The sequence below is a fragment of the Saccostrea echinata genome, unplaced genomic scaffold (genome assembly GCF_033153115.1).
Source record: "Saccostrea echinata isolate AGI-Se365-2 ecotype Australia unplaced genomic scaffold, CSIRO_AGI_Sech_v1 ptg000033l, whole genome shotgun sequence".
Lineage (NCBI taxonomy): Eukaryota > Metazoa > Mollusca > Bivalvia > Ostreida > Ostreidae > Saccostrea > Saccostrea echinata.
In genome coordinates, this window is record NW_026889782.1 from 23,107,217 (window position 1) to 23,129,455 (window position 22,239).

Here is a 22,239-nt window from a genome sequence, read left to right on the forward strand (position 1 = left end):
AATATGTACTTATAGTTGGAAGTCACATATAACGTGCACAGAACAAAAAATTTTAAAGGTACATGTACTCCTTCAACTTCCACAAAGGAAGCGATTGAAAAAAAAACCCAGCTAAGGATAAACAAACACTCTAAAAAATGGTGATACAAACTAAAATCCACTGTAAATGATGAAAATGATATCTGAATCCGAGTAACTTTTTACCATTATAAATTTAACACTTGTGAAAGAATTCTGTACTCTTTCTGAAAAATTTGTATTAAAATAGAAATAACACTTTAAAAAACACTGTTAAATCTTATATCTTGAAAATCAAAATAAAAAAGGAAACGGTATTCAGCTTTCAAAATTGGACAACACTTATGATTCAATTGAATTTTATAGTAAGTTTTTCCACTTTTCCATTCATTGTTTCAATTTTACACTGAACATGCATCTTGGCAGCAATAAAAGACTCCAAATCAGCTTTACATCCAAATCATCTTACTCAATCTCGTAAGTAGAATACATACTCCCAATCCCTTTTATCTTCAGTGAGTACATGGTCTCTTTCTTTTTGAAGGCAATTACTTGTCCTTCCATCTCACTTGGTGGTACTTCACATGGCTAGTAATATAAAATAGAAAGTCCAAATTATTTACACAGAGCTACACATTGTTTGAGATATATATTTATCTTCTTTTTTCTCTATTATTTACATAAATCATGCTCGAGTTTTATATTGATTCCAAACATTTGAAGTATATTTTTATCAGAATTAAATTATTATTCTAGCAGACTTTTTGTCGAAATTCTCGGTTAGATACCATAAAATATAGTCAACTTTAGCATCAAACCTATGGAAAGACAATTTTCAACTATATGAACTGACCACGATAATGAGACAGAAAGATGACAGAGACTTTGCAGAACTTTTTAATAGATTGAGAGAAGGAGAGCATACCAAGGAAGACATCGAAAAGTTAAAAGAAAGTGTGACGGTAGAAAAAAAAATCTCAAGACACAACAAGAAAAGAAGTAAATACGTTCAATACAGAAGTATTTTTAGAGTCAAGATTAGAATAAAAGTTTGCATTAAGACTATTGATTGTTATTGGTTCAGCTAATGCATCAAATCATCAAAGAATTTTGCCAAAAATTTATTGCAACAGTGCGAAAAGAATGTTTGGTTGCTGATTTGAAGTTGGTCATTGGTGTACCTGTAGAAATTACAAATAACGTGAGTGTTCAGGATGGTGTCGCAAAAGGATCATCTTGTATTATTAGATATTTTTATTACCTTGTTCAAGACTCTTCCAGAGTAAGTAGCGTTTGAGTTGAGTTTGATGATGAAATATCTGGTCAAAAATCGACCTAGACACAACACTTCAATAGCTTTAAGTCTTTGTTGATAAAATTTTACAATACTGCTTGACTCTACATCGGTACTTGGTTTTTTTTTTCATCTCTTCTAAGGTATGCTTCGGTTTTAACATAACAACTCTTTCTTCTGTAGGACTGGTGTTTATAAATATAAGGATCTTGAAGTTCTCCGAAAAAGGCTTTTGTTATACAAGATATGTAGCTTCTTGTGCGCCAATTTCAACATGGGACTAAAATTGGTTTCCAATGTGTCGAACTTACTGCTTAATGTCTGATCCACTCCTTTGGGCCTCTTCACGTGCCTTGTTCAGTGTAAATTTGACATACCTCTCTGACCTTTAGAATGAATTGATTGACTGAATTATGTTTGTCCCATTCGAGAATTTTTCACTCATAGAGAGACGTCACCATATACCGGTGAAGGTCTTCAAATTTTGACCTTTACTCGGCACTCACGGCCATTGAGCAGTGAGGGATCTTTATCGTGCCAACGCCTGCCGTGTCACGGGGCCTCGGTTTTTAAGGTCTCATTCCGAAGGAGCCACAACTTTCACTTCAAAGTGCCGAGCGGATGGCAAAGGAACAGATTCTACCCATTTTTTATCGACTTAAGTCAGTCGCGGCCGAGATTCGAAATCACGAGCGCTCTACCGACTGAGCTACCGTGAACGGTCCTTTAGAATTAAAGAAAAAGTGAGCAAGCTCACATACCCCACGCCCCCCAAAACTCGACAATGCAACACGTAATGAATGGCACAGTGCATTTTAAAAATACACAGTATAATTCAAAAAGGGGCATTACTTGCAAAAAATCATCACATCAAAACTTCCTGCATATAAGGACATTCAAATCTTTGTATGTTACAAATTTAATTGGGCTGAAGTTTCTACATGTAGATAAATAATGGAATCAAAATTTCTTGGTAATATACAAATCTATACATTATGTCTGAAATACCTACAAAGTTTCAGGAAATTCAGTGCAGGAGTCATGCTGACAAACTGTTATTTAAATTCCTTAGTGATTTCGATTTGTTAATGAGTGGAAGCCCATGTCCAACACATGACAATTTACACATTTAAATAATTGATGGAAACAAAATTATGATGTAGTCATATGAATTTATTTATATACTGTACTTATGAAATTATTTAAGGCAAAGCACCAATTTGGGGGGGGGGGGGGGAGAGAGAGAGAGAGAATTATCCAAGATTTTGTGTGTGTGTGTGTTAAATCATTAATATATTTATCTCAAAATCAATAGGGGTCTTTTAAGGTCATAAAATATTTCACATAAAATTTCATTACAAAAGCTGATTCCAGTGGATTTCCTTATTACCTAGATGGAAAATTTCTTCAATAATAGGCAGAGCTCTTAGGACAAAAATAAAGGAATCTGAATTTCCTGGTAATATGCACATCTACACACTGTGTACTAAATATCTGCAAACTATGACTAAATTCTCTTCAGCGGTTTAAGAGGAGTTGCACTGAAATATCTGCAAAGTTTGACATTCTGTGCAGCAGTTTATGAGGAGTTGCGCTGACAAACTGTTCATCTCTATATTTAAGATATGGCCAAAAATGTAAGTTGAAAAGTGCCGAAGTTCCCCGAAAAAATAAAGGAATCGGAATTTCCTGGTAATATGCACATCTACACATTGTGTCCTAAATATTTGCAGAGTTTGACGAAATTCTGTGCAGCGGTTTATGAGGAGTTGCGCTGAACTGAAAACAGGACTGACTGACGGGTCAAAATCAGACAATCAGATTTTGGATCGCAATTTGCAATTCAAAAGTGAACTGCATTCTACAATGCAGTTCGCAATTCAAAAACTTAACATAAGCCATGTGGTTTGAACTTTTGAGGGTAGGGTACTAGTGGTCAGTTACCACTTCTATGAAAAAATGGTGATGGAACCATCTCTAGTTTCCGAGATATAGCCCTCCACTTTTTAGGCCTACTATATAATACTATATGAATAAACATCGGGTTCGGGGACATCGAAGTCCCCTGTCCCGGGGTCTGAAATTTTGTGGGTGGGTGGGTACTATTCATCAGTTACCACTTCTGTTAAAAAATGGTGATGGTACCATCTCTAGTTTCCGAGATATAGCCCTCCAGATTTTAGGCCTACTATATAATACTATATGAATAAAGATATCGAAGTTTCCTGTCCCGGGGTCTGAAATTTTGAGGGTAGGGTACTAGTGGTCAGTTACCACTTCTATGAAAAAATGGTGATTGTATCTTCTGTAGTTTCCAAGATCCAACCCTCCACTTTTTATGGCTACTATATAATACCAAGTGAATAAACATCGGGCTCGGGTACTGAAATTTTAGGGTTGGGGTACTAGAGGTCAGTTACCACTTCTCTGAACATATGGTGATGGTACCGTCTCTAGTTTTGGAGATCCTCCCCTCCACTTTTTAAGTTACTATATAATACTACATGAATAAACATAGGGGAAGGGAACATCAAAGTCCCCTTTCCCGGGGTTTGACATTTAGGGGGTGTGGTACTGGAGGTCAGTTACCACTTCTATGAAAATATGGTGATGGTACCATCTCTAGTTTCAGAGATCCAACTCTCCACTTTTTATGGCTACTATATAATATTAAGTGAGTAAACATCGGGCTCGGGAACATCAAAAAATGAAAAAATGGTGATGGTATCTCTAGTTTCCGAGATATAGCCCTCCAGTTGTTAGGCCTACTACATGATACTATATGAATAAACATCGGGTTCGGGGACATCGAAGCTCCCTGCCCCAGGGTCTGAAATTTTGAGTACTAGTTTTACATTGAAAGATATATTGGATTGATTAAATCATTTCAAGAATGTTTGCACCATAGCAGATGGAACACAATATTGAACCCTTAATTTGGAGACATTTCCAAGTTGTGTTGATTCCCTTCTTCTTTATCCTGTATTAGAGTTAGCTAAAATTGAGATCAAATGTTATTACAAGCAAAAGAGAAAGAAAAAAACTCTTTTCCAGTACTTGAGTTCCAATGTAGTCACATTGATATCAAAGCATGCGTATGCTGTGTTGATTCAGATACCACTTCGAGTAAGGACTAAATTATTGGATCAGTTTTTCATGGAAAAAACAAAGACAAATTTCTTTTAAATAAAAGCAGGGCTAAAGTTTCTCAGGTTTGCATTTTGGCCTAGGTCCACCTGTATTATGCATTAGGAATTTTATGAAGCCAATTGACTTCCGGCTTAGAACTTCGAAGACTTGTACAACAGGGATAAGTTTAAGTGCTGGATACTATGAAACATATTCGAGGAGCATAGGATATTATTGTCAAAAAACCTTTATGAAAAACATGCTGAAGCCGTCGTGTTTTAAGATTTAAGATCCGACACTCGAATCTTAATCCTGTAGATAGGACCCGCGTTTTTAGCTCTACTGGTCAGAGACCAGAAGAGCTTATGCGATAGTAAGGTGTCCGTCGTCCGTCCGTCTGTCTGTCTGTCTGTCAACAATTTTTCAAAACGCTACTCCTCCTACAGTTTTGGTCCGATTTCAATATAACTTGGCACACAAGTACACTACACTAAGATACATAATTTAGTGCATCGGTTTTTGATTTCGATGGACGGTGTTGCCATGGTTACTAAAAAAAGAAATTTCTGTGAAATTCCTTTAAAACGCTACTCCTCCTACAGTTTTGGTACGATTTCAATATATCTTGGCACACAAGTAGACTACACTAAGATACATAATTTAGTGCATCGGTTTTTGATTTCGATGGACGGTGTTGCCATGGTTACTAAAAATAGAAATTTCTGTGAAATTCATTTAAAACACTACTCCTCCTACAGTTTTGGTCCGATTTCAATATAACTTGGCACACAAGTACACTACACTAAGATACATAATTTAGTGCATCGGTTTTTGATTTCGATGGACGGTGTTGCCATGGTTACTAAAAATAGAAATTTCTGTGAAATTCCTTTAAAACGCTACTCCTCCTACAGTTTTGGTCCGATTTCAATATAACTTGGCACACAAGTAGACTACACTAAGATACATAATATAGTGCATCGGTTTTTGATTTCGATGGACGGTGTTGCCATGGTTACTAAAAATAGAAATTTCTGTGAAATTCCTTTAAAACGCTACTCCTCCTACAGTTTTGGTCCGATTTCAATATAACTTGGCACACAAGTAGACTACACTAAGATACATAATTTAGTGCATCGGTTTTTGATTTCGATGGACGGTGTTGCCATGGTTACTAAAAATAGAAATTTCTGTGAAATTCCTTTAAAACGCTACTCCTCCTACAGTTTTGGTCCGATTTCAATATATCTTGGCACACAAGTAGACTACACTAAGATACATAATTTAGTGCATCGGTTTTTGATTTCGATGGACGGTGTTGTCATGGTTACTAAAAATAGAAATTTCTGTGAAATTCCTTTAAAACGCTACTCCTCCTACAGTTTTGGTCCGATTTCAATATAACTTGGCACACAAGTACACTACACTAAGATACATAATTTAGTGCATCGGTTTTTGATTTCGATGGACGGTGTTGCCATGGTTACTAAAAATAGAAATTTCTGTGAAATTCCTTTTAAACGCTACTCCTCCTACAGTTTTGGTCCGATTTCAATATTACTTGGCACACAAGTACACTACACTAAGATGCATAATTTAGTGCATCGGTTTTTGAATTCAATGGACGGTGTTGCCATGGTTACTAAAAATAGAAATTTCTGTGAAATTCCTTTAAAACACTACTCCTGCTACAGTTTTAGTCTGCTTCTAATATAATTAGGCATACAAGAAGACTATACTAAGATACATAATTTACTGCATTGGTTTTTGAATTCAATGAACAGTGTTGCCATGGTTACTTAAAATAGAAATTTCTGTGAAATTCCTTTAAAACGTTACTCCTCCTACAATTTTGGTCTGATTTCAATCTAATTTGGCACACAGTTAGAATACACTACGATACATAATATGTATTTCTGTTTTTTTTATTTGGGTGAATGGTGTTGTCATGGTTACCGGTACTAAAAATAGAAATTTCCGTGAAATACTTTCAAAACGCTACTACTCCTAGTTTTCATTTGATTTCAATATAACTTGTCACAAAAGTAGACTACATTAAGATACATAATTCTATTTATTGTTGCATGTTGCAATGTTTCAAATCCAAGTGCTACTTTTCTTTTGTTATACAAACAGACCAGTAGAGCTACAGTCTCATCAGAGACTTCTGGTTTTTAAACACCACGCTCAGAAATATTGAAAACCCCTAACATAAGGAATTGAAATTTTCAGTGGGGATCTAGTCGTCAAATTTAACTAACCACTTCCAGAAAGACTTCTGGAACAGAGGCTCAAGGGCCCAAGGTCACCTGAGTATAATGTCACAAAATACAGGATCAAGAGATTGAATATAAAATAAAACAAAGATGCCGATAAATAAAGCTATGTTGCCCAAAAACAAGAGAAATATGAACATACTGAACAGGGATCAGCAACAAAATTAATTTATTGCTTCAGGACAAATATCAAAATTGATTTATTTACTTGCCTGTACTTGCCCAATTTGTCACTATTCTCATGCGGGCTAAACAACACAATAGCTCTTGAGCATTGTTAGTAAACCTACCTCATTCTCTCTCACATTGGTCTCTTTTTTATTCAGCTATTATTTGAATGACTACCTGTCCACCGAAGATTAAGAAAATATTTTTGTCATAAAAAATTATATAATTCTGTTATTCAGTTGACCCTTCAATTACATTTACAGTGTTTAACTAGCATAGGTGAATAGCAAAGGGAAGTAACTTCTGTCCGTAGAATACAAAATGATAAATTGACCGATTGGTGCAGAATTTCAAAAACCTTGTAAAAATACTCTTACTTATTTCAGCTTTATTTATACTGGTTTTCCCTCCTAAATGTCCAGGAGCAGAGACGAAGAATTTCAAAGAAATAATGCAACTTCACTACAGATTCAACATAGCCCCATCCTAACACCAGAACCTTTAACCCAGAGGCCATAAAATTTACAATTTTGGAAGAGACGCCCTTGCTTATCATAGCCATACATTTAGTTTGTTTACTAAATACCCATGGGCGTCTTTACTATACAATCAACAGAGCAAAATCCCTGACCCGCAGTGGTTACAGCGTTCGCTCCAGAGTCGCGGAGTAAGGAGTTGATCCTTACATTGCGGGTTCGAATCCCACTGTGGGAAATGGAGACCGGTCCTTCGGATGAGACCGTGTAAACCGAGGTCCCGTGTTGCAGTAGGTGCTGGCACGAAAAAGATCCCTCACTGCTCAATGGCCCCAAGTGCAGAGTATAGGTCAAAATTTGCAGTTCTCCACTGGCAAATGATGGCGTCTCCATATGAGTGAAAAATTCTCGAGAGGGACGTTAAACAATAAACAAACTGACCCAGGGGTTATTAATTTCAATTTTTTGAAGAGGCATCCCTGAGAATCCTATTCCAGCAGTTAGTTTGTCAGCTTAATTTCCAGGGAGAGGAAAGAGGATTTTCAAACAAATATTGCATTTTCACTATATTTCATTTTTACAATATACATGTATTCCACAGACATGCCCCGACCTTAACACTGTAATCCTGAGTGACAATTTTCACAATTTTGAAAGTACATCCTTGCTCTTCATAACCATGTATTTAGTTTAACTGCTAAGTACTCAGTAGCAGGGAGTAATTAATGCAGTTTCACTTTATTATCAAGAGTCCCCCCTTTCCACAGAACCCCTTACTGAGGCTATATATTCCACAATTTTGGAAAAGGCAAATTACTCATCATAACCATGCATTTAGTTTGATTGCTAAATTCCAGGGATAGAGAAGATTTTCAAAGAATTGATGCATTTTAAAAATATAAAAAAATAAAACCCCTCTCTAAAACCTTGGGCACGTTTTACAAAAAAAAAAAAGAAGAAAGAAAACAGAAAAATTACGACTAAGATCTTGGGCTTAAGTTGATTGTAAAACTTTGCAGAATTGATAATTCTGTTTGAAATTCCTAGCTTAAAATTATCTTGTTAAGTTCTTTTTAAAAAGATTAAAACCATTTTTTAACATTTGTAAAATAGAGAGCAATAAGCATAGTTAAATTTTGGTCTTTTGTAAAACGGGCCCCAGAACCCCTGAACAGGGGTCATAAAATTCACAATTTCGGAAGAGGCGCCCATGCTCATCATAACTATATACTTGGTTTGTTTGCTTAATACACCGGAGCGAAGAAGATTTTCACAAAAAGAATGCATTTTCACTATAAAAACACTATAAAATCAATAGAACCCACTCCCATAGTACCCCTCACCCAGGGGACCTCAAATTTCACAATTTTGAAAGAGGCACCCTTGGCCACCCTCGAATTTTCCATTTGGTAGAAGGCTCAAATCGTATTATTATCAGCCCCACTCCTAAGGCCCAGGGAGACAGGGACCATGAATTTTTTTCCCCATTCATTCAAAGATGTTATACGCCAAAATTGGTTGAAAATTTTTAAGTGGTTCCGGAGAAGAATATGAGTCAATTCCCTATATTCCCTATATAAAAAAAGTATTAAATTGTAAATTATTAAAATAAAATAATGACAAAAAAGGTGTTTATGTTCTCTATGTGCGATGTACGAGCCATCCGAGGAGTTCCGAGAAGTTATTCGGAATACTACGGATGTTTGCATGCATACTTTTTAATGCGGGATCGATGTTTAAATATTAAAATCGGGATCGTTATTTAATAAATAAACGTTCATCATGTCAGTCTCTCCAGTTTGCCTAGGACGGTAATTTTCAGGCGCGGTTTGAATCGCTTTTATTCTTATAAATTGGTTAAACAATACCGATTAACCACTCATCTGGAACAAACCCACTATCACATTTTATTTTAAAGAACTTCTTACATAAAGGTAAAAAAGTTGACAATTGAACGTATAAATGTTCATTTACAATCTTATCATAGTCTGCGGCTTTGTCATTTTTAAGCTTCTGAACTTCAACAGCTGCTATTATTTGATATCACTAAAGCTGGTTTAAGCCAGCTTCATACTATAAAAAAAAATAAGAAAAATGATTAAATATTTGACTTTTGCCTGTTTTTTCCTATTTATTTCTATGAAGATATTTTTCCCAATTTTAACCAAATATCGCTTTTTTTCCCAATCTTGACGGCCCCGGCCCTTGGAATCAAAGGGTAAAAAAATCCCTGCGAGATTTTTCAATAACATAAACAAATTATAAACGATAGCGAATTTAAACGAGGCTTTCAGACCCTCTAGTCTTGGGAGGAGTTGTTATTTCATAAATAATTTGAATAGATGATATCATCTATTTGAATAGGTGATATCACTTTATGACAGTACATACCAAAACGGCGCCTCATAGAGGAAACTGTAAATGTTCGAATGTTAACGACGGACAAAAACAAATAGCTATAAATTAAATGAACTAAATACAACATGAAGTACGTCGAGACCGGTCCTTCGGATGAGACTGTATAAACCGAGGTTCCGTGTCGCAAAAGGTGCTTGCACGAAAAGGATCCCTCACTGCTCAATGGCCCTAGGTGCCGAATATAGGTCAAAATTTGAAGCTCACCACCAGGGACATTAATCAATATACAAACAAACAAACAATGTAAACTCGTTATAAATGACCCCCCCCCCCCCCCAAACGCACAAGTATCCACCTAGGAACACTAACTTTATCGATTTTTTTTTTTTTTTTTTTTTTTTTTTTTTAGATTTTTGGAATCTCTCTCTCTCTCTCTGTATTACAAACTCGAAGTACGATTAGAAAGGATATACATTCATGACTCTATGGTTATTATTTATATTTAAGGTTTCTTCAACCCCATGTAACGTCATAGATTTTGAGCTTCATGCATAATAAAAATGATTCTCTTTAAAGAACTGTTTTCATTTGGTATAATAAAAATATTGTAAAAAAGATATCTTTCAATAATATTTTTTATATATAGTTTATCAATAGTAAAAAAAAAAACAAGTTTGGCAAGGGCAATTACTTCTACTTATGTTTTTTTTCCCCATATATGTTCATAGTTATACTTCTATTGTAAAATTTCCCAGATACTAGTATTCAGAATCTAAATATATTTATAAAATAATGAAATTGAAAATAAATAATGAAATTGAAAATAATGAAAAAATGTAACCTCTATATTTTATAATATCAAACAAAAGTTGAAATAAAGCTTTTTTTCTACTATGAACAAAAGGACTTCAACCCGTTTTTAAACATCTTTATTGAGGTTGTATACCGAAATGTGCCATATTTACATTTTGACATAGAAGCGTATGGTTTAATTTATGTCTGACATCTTCAAAAAGATGTAATCTATATATTTTATAATATCAAAAAAAGTTAACAATTAAGTTTTTTTCCCTACTTTGAAAAAAATGTTTTGGATCTTCCATTATCAAATATAGTTTTTTTTTCTACATATTTATGGGAGAAGAATTCTAAAATTAGAACATTTCGATTTAAATTATATATATATACATATATATATATATATATATATATATATATATATATATATATGTATATATATATATATATATATAGATATCTTCTATATATTTATCATCTTCCACTGTTTTAAATCCTTTCGCTGGACACCCCCCCCCCTTTTTAAATTACTGGATTAGTCTAAAAAATGGTGAACCTTACCTTGGAACAACCAAACCAACCCGAATTACTAATTATGCACATGTACATGTATTCAGTTTATTTTTAGTTGACAGATTATTTAAGAATTTTTACGGAATAATATTATTCTAAAATGACTATAAATGAACATGAAATTCAAAAGCAATTATCATTAAAATTATTGAAATAAAAATCAAAATATTTAACAAATTGACAATCACTTTTCTCAATGATAACTAAACATGTACATCAGATTGCAATGCTTTTAGGAATTTTAATTTCAATGGAGATGGGTTCATAGTAGTTCATTTATTAACGGAACCATAGATCATTCATTGATTCGTTGTCTAGTATTCCCTTTAGGTGTTTAATGATACCTTTAGTGTTACAGAAATAAGTTTACAATACTAATGAAACATATGGAGATAACGAACAGTATTCAAGCTCAAAAGTCAATTATACAATACAAAATAGGAGCAGAGCAAACACGGACCTCCAAACATCAGAGGTGGGATCAGGTGCCATGGAGGAGTGAGCATCCCCTGCCGACTGGTCACACCCGCCGTGTGCTCCTTGTCATGATCGGGAAATAACGGAAAAACCCGTCGACAATTCAGTGTGTAAATAATGGCCTAACAATTAGTATGAAAAACGTCAGTCAGCATTTGAATACTAAAAAATTAAATGTAATATATCCACCACAATAAAAACATTAAAAGTTGTAATATCAAGGAAGTTTTGAGACTAGTGTTTTAAAATGTTTTTGTATATATTAATTAAAATGTCTCCAAGCCCGATGTTTATTACATGTGGTAGCTAAACACAGAGAGAAGAATGATGGAAAGGCATTTGTCTGCTACAGTCCCTGAAACGTTCTACTTTCCCATTTTTCCGTTCGCTCATCGTTCTTTCACCGTGCGTTCACCGTTCGCTCTCCGTTCACTGTTTTGCGTTCACCGTTCACAAAGCGTTCAGCGTTCGTTCTTCGTTCCGTTCACTTTGCGTTCAGCGTTCACCTATCGTTCAGTTTTCATTGTCATTCGGAACTCCGAAGTGAAAGGACTTTTTGTAGGGAAGGAGTTACAGGTTTTTTTAATTTAATAACTAACATATCGTGTTTGAAGAATCATTATTTCATGGGGAAAAATATCTACGATATATATTTTTATTATTCTAACTTAGCTGTTAGGTTATTTATTAAATTACTGGAAAATAAATGTTGTTGTAAGCACATTCTGTACCTATGTAGAACGATGCTGAAATATTAAATTTAACTAAGGGCAATGTGCAAATACTTCAAGTACTGCAACATTTTGTTGTTTTGTTAAAGACGACAAATCGTTAATGGTGATATAATTATCCAAGTCAAATAATTACGCAGCAAAATTACGAAAATATTTATTTCTAACACGTTTTTTAATTACTACAGAAAATATGATAGAACTAGTTCTGAGAGTTATACCTAGTACTGCGGATGTCCTGTTTATTATCTTTGGAGCGAATTATTAAATTGTGGTGTGGTTAAAGGAAATATTTATTTAAAATGTACTGCACTACAGAATTTCCTCTACTATAATATGTAAAGTCTATAGTTATAGAGAAAAAAATTCTCTCTTCACCGTAACTTTATATGTTTGCCATTCGATATGATTAATATGTTATAACTTGTTTGAAATACTCGCACTCCGTCTTCGATGTAACGAAACTTTCACACCTGCACAGTGTCGAATGATTTTGATTGACAGGACAAGCACGTGGACTTCGTGTGAAATCGAAGCAGGAACATAAAAACGAGTATGACTGTCAAACAAATGGATATGATTTGTTGATTAAAAAAAGTTACTTTCACTGTCTGATATATATAGAAAAAAAATCAGAGTTTTTACTCTATATATATATATATATATATATATATATATATATGTGTGTGTGTGTGTGTGTGTGTGTGTGTGTGTAGCACATGCATATGGGTCCAAAATGTACTGAATATCCAATTTGCAAGCCAACTCCTCAGCAAAATGCAATTGTATGAATTTATGCGTATTTCAATTAGGTTACACGTTAGAAACAATTAACACTGTCTTAGCTTGGATCTGACAGGAAGTCAATCTCTTCCCAGAGTTATCGTTCCCGCTTTGCTCCACTAATACCTCTATCAACGTCTAAAAAGTAGTACGGAAAACGGAGACACATGGCCTTTATCACAGGAAGATTAACAATAGGGCTGTCACGGTTCTGTAATTTTTCGGGTCGGGACGGTTTTGTAATTTTCCGACTCGGTTTCGGTTTTTTTTTTTTGGCTCGGTTATTTACCTCTATTTGAAACCTTAATTAGCCCCTTCACGGTAACTGCGGTACCACTCTTTTGCAGGGCAAAATAATAATATTTGTTGAGGTTTTTGATGACAGATAATTAAATGACGTATAATCAACAATTACCACAGTTAATGTGAAACAGTCTATTTCATGAATGTAACATAAGAAATCTTCTATTTGTTTCGTTACATTCACCTTGAAAACAAATCTTATCCAAGTTAACCGTCTTGACTTCGGTGTTTAGGACTACTATTAGCTACAACCTGACCATTCTTTCTTGTTTTGATAATTATCTAATCCTTTCGTGACAAGTGATGAAGTATAATTCAGTTGTGATGTTTATTTATTACCGTCTTCCTTGGAAGACGGTATACAGAGTTGAAGTATTTTACAGTCTTCGGACTTTGCACTTCCTCTCTTTTGTGATTGGTAGAAATTGCATGATGAGAAAATTTTCAATTATTTCATTGGTTGAAATGCTGTTCAAGGCAAATGAGATAATTTCCTGATGGTCTAATTTTCGTACGACTTACCAATTTTTCAAGATTTTCAATCGTAAAAAAATATGACAAAACGAACAGTGGAAATTGACAGCAATTAATTCGAAATAACATGCTAGTATTTTTAATAGGAATTACATGTTTGTTTGTTTGTATGTTGTTTAACGTCCCTCTCGAGAATTTTTCACTCATATGGAGACGCCACCACTTGCCGGTGGAGAGCTGCGAATTTTGTCCTATACTCGGCACTTACGGCCATTGAGGAGTGAGGGATCTTTTTCGTGCCAGCACCTACTGCGACACGGGACCTCGGTTTATACGGTCTCATCCTTAGGACCGGTCTCCACGTCCCACAGTGGGATTCGAACCCGCGACGTAAGGACCAACTCCTTACTCCGCGACTCTAGAGCAGACGCTCTAACCACTGCGCCACGCGGGCGACGGAATTACATGTACCAAAAAGCGTTTCTATATTTTCATTGTTAACAGAATTGATCTTTACTGCATGCAAGCTTTACAGCTTGTATGTATTCTTTTTCCCTTTGTTTTGCACTGGCTTTCTAATCTCGGCAGGGGGACGGAATCAGTCGAGGTTTGCCGAATGATCTCAGCAGCCGAGTTAAAGTTTACGGAGACAGCCGAGCATCTGTTAACGTTTCACTTGTTTCACTTTGTAGGGCTTATGTCAGAAAAAAAAACTAATGAAGAAATACAAAGCCAAGAAATTTTCAAGAATTATACGGCCTGATAAGTTTAGGTCAGTTTACTGTTTAAGGTTGTTGCTAAAGACGGTAAGCTTTTTTAAAAAGCTCTAACTTGTCACTGTTATCGTCATCATGCATTCTTTTGATTTCGACGCCATTTCTTGTATGAAACATATTCTAATACATAAACCAGACCCGAACCGAAATCCGGAAAAGTGGAAACAAGCGTATTACCTTACGTTTCTGTATATGTGTCAATGCTACAAGTTGTTTTTTTAGAACTAGACCATGTATATATTTGTCGGCAATGCGTTTTAAAATTTCCACTTCTCCATATCTGTCTACAGGAGTGATGCAATATCCGCCGAGAAATAATCCCTTGTAAGATACGGTGATACAGATATATCTCTCTAAATTTCATAAATAAACTTTACTTTCAATTTTAAAGCTAAAATATATAACTTCAAAATTTATAATTTGTTATGCAATAGGTCAAAGTAAGTTTTGCCAAGAATCTTGGCATTTAGATGTTGACAGAGGTGTTGTAGCGTAGCGTAATATGCCCTCTGGTGAGAGATTGACAGCAAGTATGTTTCTAAGTTCATTTCCATTTTCTAAATCAATTCACTGAAGGACATATCATTATCTTTGACTTCTGATGAATTTAATAGAGCACAATCTTTGGTAATTCATCTTCAATAAGAGACCAAATCACAGTGTATGTCATAGGTGGGATGGAAGTTAAACCGACAAATTGGTTTGTTTGCATGCCTGTGTGTTTCATTATTGACCAGATATGGATCAACACTACTCTTACTGCAAATAAAGTATGTGTCAACAAAGTGTGCTATATCTTCAAATTCATCTGATTCAACTTTTGGCGCATTTTTTTTACCCACTAGAGAATATGAACATGTGGTGAGCCACGTTGTTGAAACTCAATTCTGCAAAAGAAGTCGATGATTTCACCCACTTTATTTGATTTGTCGAACAAATACCTCATGTAAAAACCTCTGAAATCTGTAGTCAAAATAACTGGCACATGTCACTGGGTCAGATTCGATATGTTTAGACTTGTTCCCAGGAAAGATTTTCTACATCTTCTTTACTGTAAGAACCATTTTCAATCAGCTTTCCTAGGGTTATTAGTAAAGGGCTCCATTTAGTCTCTGCAGCTGAAAAGGAACAAAACCATGTAGGAATTCCTAACTGTCTGATCATGGCAAAGATGTCTTTCTAGCCCTTTCCCAATATGGTGGCGATTACGCAGCACATTATACCCTTCATTCAATCAAACAATTGTGTTAGTTGTGCATGAATCCAATATTTCTGCTGCAGTATATTTTCCCCCTGCATTTTGCATTTTCTGACAGCTAATTGAACTCTTGTCTTGAATTTGTTTAATTTGTATTTTTTTTCATTTTGTAAAAAATGTTTGGAATGCAAATTGCACATATCCTATCAAAAGACATTTCGTAACTCCCATTTACAGATGGTACTATAATGCAAAGCGATCTTTCTCGAATTGTTGTAAGGTCCAGTCTGTCCACAAAAGATGCTTGGGAAAGCTAAAAACTCTGATTAAGCATTCTTAAACATGTTAAGGGGACTGTAATGTTCATCGGCTGCAACATTCAATAGACCTTTAGAATAATATATGCAGACATGCGCGGAAGTACTTCTGAGTGGATAAAACACGAGACCTTCTGCGCAAGTGTTTTATAAACATCGTCGTATATTTTTGTTGAATTGATATATACTTATTAAACTGAATAAAACTGGTTTGAGATATGTTTTATTTATTTCAATTCATGTACGAGTGACAAACATTTCCTGTTTATCGTTACCTTGTTTACATCGGTAACGAGTTACAGCAGTATGGCGACCTGCGAAAACTTGAAGAAAACAAACGTAAATGTATTGCGTAGCATAGCAGCTGATCTGGGGATCAATTCAAAGGAAGGAAAGAAGGATGATCTTTTATGTAACACATTATCTAGTCAAACACCAGCAGCACTTATAACTCCAGTTGTACAATTGCCACCTTGTGTTATTCCGCTGACGTGCAGTTTAAGGAAAACTTGCCCCCTTTTAGTGAAGTCCATTGTCAGTTATTAACAGACGATCTCAAACCTCCCACCATATCATTCTCTTTGTTGTATGAATTTATAACAAGACAAAGGCAAGGGGATCAAAGCATCCAAACCTTCAAGGCTTTAGACAAGTCCGTGAAGCACTTTGATGCCGGAGGTGTCGATGCAGAATGTGTATTGCACGAGTAAGTTGATAATATTATGCAAATCCAGTCTTTATAAAGAAAATTAAATGCAGACATTTATAAAATACATATTTTTCTAGGTCAGTGAAGATAAATATTGGGAGAGAAAGAGCTTGTGTGTGTATTTCACAAAAACACATACAGCTGATTTATTCTAATCTGATGAAATCATTCGATTCTGAGAAGGGTCAGTGAAGATAAATATTGAGAGAGAGTGTGTGTGTGTGTATTTCACAAAAACACATACAGCTGATTTATTCTAATCTGATGAAATCATTTGATTCTGAGAAGGCTAAAAGATTTTGGAAGTATTCTGTATTTGAAAATTTCGAAATAATTTGTCCTCCACTGGTAAGAAAATACTTTGATTGCTACAACACCTTGCTCTGTAAAGGCATAAAAAATAACCTTTGGCTATTGAACACAACTTGCAACACCACCACCACCACCCTCCTCCCCACTCTGTATTAAATGGCTATCCCTAAGTAAATACATTGTTGCTGTAATGAAGAGGTTTCCATAAGGCTGTTTTATTTGGCCCATGTTTTTGCGAAAAATGAAATTGGATTGTCCACAAGTTTAAACTTATTTTCATTATTTTCAACGTCTAATTTTGTGCTGTATATTTTTTTTGTTGCGAGAAAAAATAGGATAAAATTGGAATAAACGATGAAAGTATGGTACCCTCAACCACTTTAACATTTAGTATAAGGGAAAATGTTGGAGGGCTATGTTGTTTAACCTTCTAAGTTCACCACGTTGCATTGAGAAGAAAAACCATATTTTGTTAATTGATTACGTATATGTACAGGAACATCATACTAGTCTATGGTTGTGGTTCTCAATGCAACATGCACTAAGATACTAATGACTGCTAATTTTGTAATTTGTTGAGATGTGGTTAATTCATTCAAACATTTAAAGTGATCGATACATATTCATAACATGGTCCAATTAATTTCGTTAAATTTCGTCATTTCTATGTAAAATATCATATCGGGTACATTGGATATGTTGTGATGTCACCTAATTTTTTCAGAATAGAAAGCTTTATTATAGATAGACGACATTCACATTTACAAGAGCTATATTCCTTCTGAGGTCATTTAGGGTCAACCAACACATTAAGGTGATGTTTTTCCTCTATAACATTGTCAACTTTATCCGGCAGTATCTGATAAATAAAATCTTTATGTGTATGTTCATTGTTTTGTTTCTTGTCCCATACTTTTCCTATAAAGATAAGGGGAAAAAATTACCAAAAGACGTTCATTTATTTATTTTTTTAAGTTAACAGGCAAGTTACAAAGGGTATAGGGAGAAAAATGGGTGATTCACAACAAAAGGAAATAACGTTTGCAGACAGAAAATTTGTTTTTAAAAAACTTACCAGTTCTGTTTAAACTCGGAAAACCCAGTTTGCTGTCACATTGACAGCGTTCCACTTGTTCCTAATTAAAACACACACACACACAAAAATCCTTGTGAGTTGCGATGATGCACCTCCGTAAGAGAGCCTCATAATGGAAAGCAAGACAAGTGAAAGCCTTTTCCTTCGCATAAATGGCTCATAATGTAGGGGTTATATTATTTTGCGAGGAGAAAACATAATAAGACGGCAAATAGATTTCTCTTTAGAAAATCATAATGGACAAAAAATTGTACATAATTATGTATATGAAGATATTTGATAATACGTTTTACAGTATCAGATATCTCCGTGTGGCAGTATATGAAAATTACAACAAAATATTTCTAGTTTACTGTTTATTTACAACACTTACACATAAGCGTCGCCCGCGTGGCGCAGTGGTTAGAGCGTTTGATCTAGAGTCGCGAAGTAAGGAGTCGATCCTTACGTCGCGGGTTCGAATCCCACTGTGGGACGTGGAGACCGGTCCTTCGGATGAGACCGTATAAACCGAGATCCCGTGTCGCAGTAGGTGCTGGCACGAAAAAGATCCCTCACTAATCAATGGCCGTAAGTGTCGAGTATAGGACAAAATTTGCAGCTCTCCACCGGCAAGTGGTGGCGTTTCCATATGAGTGAAAAATTCTCGAGAGGGACGTTAAACAACAAACAATCAACAATACACATAAGCAGAATTCATTTATTTTAGAACATTAAAAAGTAAGCTATAATAACAGACACGTAATATCGAGGAGGGGGGGTTGCAAATCTTTTTTATGCCCCGCCATAAATATGGCCGGAGCATATAGTATTTGTCATGTCCGTCTTCCATCCCTCCGTCTTTCCTTCCGTCGCGCTTTGCGTTTAGCTCAGTTTCAAAGAAACTATCCAAGATATTTTTATCAAACGTAATATGCTGAAAGATATTGCTGAGAGCTATGCAACTGCATCAACATTTTTGACCTTGACCTCACTTTTATTAACTTAGTGTTTAGCTCAGTTTTAAAGATACCATTCAAGATAGTGTAATTAAACTTCATATGCTTATACATACTGATAAGGGCTATTCAACTGCATCAACATTTTTTGACCTTAATTTTTCCTTTGACCTTGACCTCACTTTTTCTAAAGTGTTTAGGTCAGTTTTAAAGATACCTTTTAAGATAGTGTAAACTGATGAGAGGTATTCATCTGTATCTACATTTTTTTTTACTTTGACCTTCATTTGACCTCACTTTTCTTGAATTAGTGTCAAACTTCATATGCTGATACATACTAATGTAAGCAATTCAACTGTATCAACATTTTTGATCTTGACCTTTCATTTGACCTTGATATCACTTTTATCAACTTGCGTTTAATTCAGTTTTAAAGAAACCATTCATAATATTTTTATCAAATTTCAAATGCTAATACATACTGACGTAAGCTTTTCAACTGCATCAACATTTTTTTACCTTGACCTTTCCTTTGACCTTATTTTTATTTTAAATTAGTATTCAGCTCAGTTTTAAATAAATCATTCAAAATATTTTTATCAAACTTAATATACTGATACGTACTTGTGAGAACTATTTAACTGCATCAAAAATGTTTAACCTTGAACTTTCCTGTGGCCCTGACCTCACTTTTCTTAAATTTGCATTTTGCTTAGTTTTAAACAAACCATTGAAGATGTATTTATGTTAGCTTATACACTTACACATAATTTGATGAGAATTTATCATCTATATTCAACTTTTTAGATTTCAATTTTAAAGAAACTATTCAAGATATTCTCATCAAATTTTATACACTAATACAACTTTTCATGTTGCATTACTAATATACCCTCGGCGGGGCATTCATGTCCTGTGGACAGATTTCTAGGTTTTTTTTCCCCCAAACAAATATGTTTTACTGTTTAGAATGAAAAATTTCATTACAAGGCCGGTACCCCCCCCCCTTTCCATTTTTTTTTTTGTATATAGTAATCCCCCCCATATATATTTTCTTGCAATTGGGTCAATCCTTCCCATTCAATGTATTCCAAAATATAACTTTGCTGGAAAAAGTGAATAGAACTCATATCCCACCTATATTGTATGAGTTTGGACTCTTTTCCTTTATTATCTTTGATTGTCAAAGCTTTAAATTTATCTTTAATTTCTAATGCTTTACAGTAAATTTCTGTCCAACCCCACACCCTACTTAAAAATGGATACTACGAGCCTGTCAAAATCAAATTTAAAGGAAGGTAATGATTAACACAAAAGGGAAAAGTGTATCTTTTAGCAGAATTGTGCCTTCATCGTCCACGGGGCCCCAAACTGTGGCTTCTTATGATCCAAATCTGTTGAGTATGAACAAATAAAGAATTAAATATCTAAAAAAATATTTAAAAAAAAGATTATAAACATATACATTTCATCCTTCGGAAATTGCATAAAATTCCCAGCACGTAGAATAAATGACGCAAAATCATATTAGATTAAATGTTTCAGGAAATCATTAAAATGTAAATAATGTACTTATAAATAATTTATGCACAAATAAGGAATATATCAGTAATTTATGTATAAATACTGTACGTATAAATGATGCAAGTATTGAAACTGTACTTATAAATACTACACGAATAAACAATGACAGCTGTTTACCTAGAGACGTTTGATCAACATCATCGTCCCCGCCACAGAGGTCCCGTACATTATTGGATTCCATGGTTCGTCCCAGTCTTCCACACCCCAGGGACCGTTGAGGAAGGCGTCGTAACAATCATTCATCCACCAGCCTCCTCTAAACTCAAAAGCACAGCTACCTGTACTCCATCGATCATTGTCTCTATCTTGGGTGCTGAATGACATTCCAGAAAGAGCAGCGGAAGAAGACGAGTTTAACATTCTGTCCTCTGTAGAATTAAAGAAAAGATGTTTTTGTGAAACACTATGCCCCCGATGTTAACACTATTCTGGAGTGGGACGTAGACTACAGTGCAATAGTTATGGCCAATGTTAAAGTTTTTCAAATGTAGGTCAAAGGTCACAGTTGGGGTCATATATTTAATCTTCATTCTTCATATTTCGGATATAGATATAACATAATTAGTTGTTAGTACTGTAAGGAGCCCCGCTGGGGAGGGGGGGGGGTTAACGGAGTGCACTAATTTGCTATTGGATAGGGAGGTCAACCTAGTACACACCCTGGAAAACCCCATCCACCGTTCCCTGGTGTGGGATAGGGAGGTTAACCTAGTACACATGCTGGAAAACCCCAATCAACCCTCCCCTAAACTGGAAAAATCCAGCTTTATAAGTACGTCTTAGGGTACGTTATCTGTACGTCTCTAAAAGCGCTGAGTCAGTACACAAGCAATACAGTCAATCTTGACAGCGATTTAAGTCACAGCTACATGTGCATATTAACGCCATACACTATAAATACTCCATTTCTCCGACTAGGATATCATTCTGTTGTCCGATCTTTCTCCTGCCAACAATGTATTTGACAGTGCTATGAAAAACTGTTACATGTACAACAATTTTTAAGATGGAAAAAACGGCCGAAGAAAGAGTTAGAAACTGTTATTTATAGGCAGAGGAAAATAGAATTAGCTCTCAGGAAAAAAATGCAAGACTTTAAGAATGCAGAGAGCCAAAGCCAACCGAGACTGTACGGAATGTACCTGATGTACCAGCATCTGAAGAAGAACAATTCCCGTCTTCATTACCACCCCATAAACACCAGAATCCAAAGGCGATTTCCCAGTATTATAAATTCAGACTTAATCAAGCCAGGCATTCCAGAAACTTCAAAGCTAAAGAAGATGCATACAATGTCAATTTTAAGGAATTTCCAGAGAAGGAGAAATAGAGGATTTATTTGGCATGATTTAGAGACATGTTGCAAACTGTGAAATATAAAATGGAGTGTAACCCTAAAGATTATGACGAACACGAACATTTGCCATCCTTCTCTGGATTCCGACATGTGG

The 22,239-nt window shown here is 35.1% G+C and overlaps 1 long non-coding RNA gene across 1 annotated transcript in view; it reads right to left on the bottom strand.

The window, feature by feature from the left end:
• Window positions 1-2,882: 2,882 nt before the first annotated feature.
• LOC133199056 (uncharacterized) overlaps window positions 2,883-22,239 on the bottom strand; it is a 536,473-nt gene continuing 517,116 nt past the window's right edge. Inside the window, exon 3 of the long non-coding RNA XR_009722736.1 lies at window positions 2,883-3,091. This is a non-coding gene — a long non-coding RNA (uncharacterized LOC133199056). The remainder of the gene's footprint in view (window positions 3,092-22,239) is intronic.